This window comes from Pygoscelis adeliae, unplaced genomic scaffold (genome assembly GCF_000699105.1).
Source record: "Pygoscelis adeliae isolate BGI_AS28 unplaced genomic scaffold, ASM69910v1 Scaffold13, whole genome shotgun sequence".
Lineage (NCBI taxonomy): Eukaryota > Metazoa > Chordata > Aves > Sphenisciformes > Spheniscidae > Pygoscelis > Pygoscelis adeliae.
Genome location: NW_008824499.1, coordinates 1,238,703 through 1,241,659, shown reverse-complemented (window position 1 = coordinate 1,241,659; position 2,957 = coordinate 1,238,703).

Below are 2,957 nucleotides of genomic sequence, written 5' to 3'. Positions count from 1 at the left end.
AGGTCGAGAACAAGGATGAGAGGTCTCAGATGAGCCTTAATAATGCCTGAGTCTGTGGCAGTGCTCCTGGAGGGGGCAGGTTTATTGCTCCCCTCCTGCCTGGTTGCTCCTCCAGCCCTTGGCAAAGCAGGAGGGAGCGGCAGGGGCTGGGAAGCATTCCCACCGCTGCCGCCGGGAGTGGGGTCTGGGTTTCCATCGGGTTATGCCGTGGCATCCCAGCCGAATGCAGCCCTTCAGCTGCTGCAGGTTTTCTCAGCTCTCTGGTTTCCTCTAGGAAAACCAGAGATGGTCAAAACATACTGGAGGCTCTCGGCGTAGGAAAGGGGGGGGTCATCTGGGATCTGGGCTGCTTACTCCTGGGTTGGCTCAGGTAGGCAGAATGGCAGGGGCGCGCGTTTTTGGGTTTAGAGACTGTAGGTTTTGCTCTATGTCGTTCCTGTGACCAACCTTGCTCAAACTAATCAGATTACACATTCCCTTTTTCCCAAGGGAAAACGCTGCATATTTTCTTGCTTTCAAAGAAAGGATTTGCTCATGCTGAAGTTCTTGTTTAATATGTAGAGTCCCTGCACGCTGGATGCTTTCCAGGTATCACAGCCCAGCAGAGGCCAGCGGCACTTTTGTAATGCAGGAGGTCCTGGTGTGATGCTGTATGAGGCCCCTTGGCACACGTGGTCGGGATCCAGGCACTGCTGTGATCGAAAGCGACGGGCTGCTGACGATGGCATGAGTGAGGTGCTTTCCTGCAAGGGTGATCAGCGCCGGGCACAGAGCCTGGAGGAGACCCTACTCCAGACTGAGCCCTCCTGCTCTTTAGGCAATGCTTAAATATTGCTTGAGGCAGTGAGCAAGTGCTCCCGGGCTGTGCCTGAATTCCCCAACCATCTTACCCCCTCGGGAGCGGCCTCCCATGGGGTTGCTGCCTTGTTCTGGAGGGGCTTTGCATTCCTGTGCCCCCTCTTCTGAGCGAGCGGGGCCACCAGCTGCTCTGCTTTCATGCTGGTGTTGGAAGCAGAGGCTGGTTCTTTCCATTGGGTCATAAATTTACGTCCAGCCAAACACAGTCATTAACTCAATGCTGTTGGTTTTCTCAGCTCCCGGTTTCCGACTGGAGCTGACCAAGTGCACTGGCAGCACTGGAGAAGGGGCTTTTGGGTAAGAGGGTTGGTAAAACACTGGTGCTGACTCCCCAGCACTGTAGTAAATCTGCCCCCAAACCAGCTTCCCAGCCCGAACGCTTTAGCAGCTACTCTGGAGGTGACCTAAACCCCATTTTGCAGAGCACATGTGGCTCCCTGGGGAGCACCCATCTCTCCTCCACACTTGCACCTCAGTTCGGAGGTCAAAGCCCTGCTATAACATCTCCGAATAAACCTTCCCTACATTTTAATTTGAGAAAATCTGCTTACATGTTATAGGAAAGCTGCCACGGGGGTCCCAGTCCCTCTCCTGCCAGCCAGCGTGTGCTGGGGCACGCTCTGCCTGGCGCGGGGACCCCTCCATCTGAGCAGCGGATCAATACGGAGGCCTGGATGAGGATGCGGTATTTAAATCACCAGAGAGACTGTTTAAATGGGAAATCAGTAAGTGAAGCATGAAAGATTGATTTTAAATAATTTTTATGGCCAGGGACTTCAAGCTGTTGTCAATATTTCTGCATAAATAATGAAAAACATTAAAAGGGGGTAGACGTGACCGACCTAGCGTGCCTAGATAAACCTCGGGGCTGGCGGGGTTGTAAGGTGTGGGGACCACTGCAAATCACGCTGCTGGCAGGTGAAGCCGCTGACACACCATTTATTTTTCCATGCTGACAGCATCAGCCCCTTCCTCACTGGCACTACCAGCAGCAAGGTGCTTATTAAAGCAGCGCTGATTTAAAAGGAAGGGAAAAAAAAAAAAAGAGGTTATGATAGGAAATGATGAGCTGGGCAGATTTTATATCCCATCCCTAAGTGGCATTTGTTGATTTGTAGCAGCAGCAGGCATAGCTGTTCCTCTGGCTGCAGAAAGCCGATGGGGAGCAGCCCGGGAGCATGGGGGATGCGGTCCTGCCCGCTGGGCGAGCACCAGCCGAGCCCTGGGGGACGGGGCTGGTGTAAGACAGCACCGGGTGTCCATGGGCAGGTTAGGATGATCGTTCACCCTAGTGTTTTCATTTCTTAATGGGACCCTCCTGCCGTGGAGCTCCTCCTGAAACCCCCCTGCGGTCGGAGGGCACTCTGGCTGCCTTCCCTGAGAGACGTTTCAGCAGCACCCGTGGGTGCTGCCCCCATTCCAGGTTCCGTTTATAAATAATTTCGATGTTTTCCCACTTCCATCTTCCTGGCCAGGATGACGCCCGCTCTCACCTCGTCCTTGGTCCTGTCACAATGCCTCTGAAACAATAACCAGGCGGTAGCTGGCACCCGCTTGCAAAACATCCATTACCTTGGTCTCTGCAATCAAAAGCCATTTATAGTAAATGTGTTTGCTTTGTACTGAATTACTCACAATGCTGCCAAGTACAACCACACCAGCTGTTAATTAGAGTTTAGCTTTTATTACCAAAAAGTCTGCTCTGTTGATATGGAAAATGGGAATAAAAAGTCATTTAAGCTATTGTGATGTGAAAATAAATGATGACTTGTTGGTTTAATTAAATAGTCTATTTATCTAGCTGTCAAAGTGTTTGAACATACACAGGATTATAAGCAGCATTACCCTGGCTTGCATCCTGTTGTCTGAATAATCCATGTTGTTTGAAGTGACAGTTACCTGCTAAATGGCCCATTGAACTCAACGTGAATCTTTCAGCAGAAAAGTCCGATGCATCACTTTCCTTCCCGCGCTCTCTGATGTTTGTTTGCTTTCCTTTCCTTCCACGCACCAAGGAACCTCCTTCCCACCACGCTCATGCAATTATTTCTGCTGCACAGCAAGGGGAATCAGCGTCAGCCCCTTCCCTGCGTTCACGT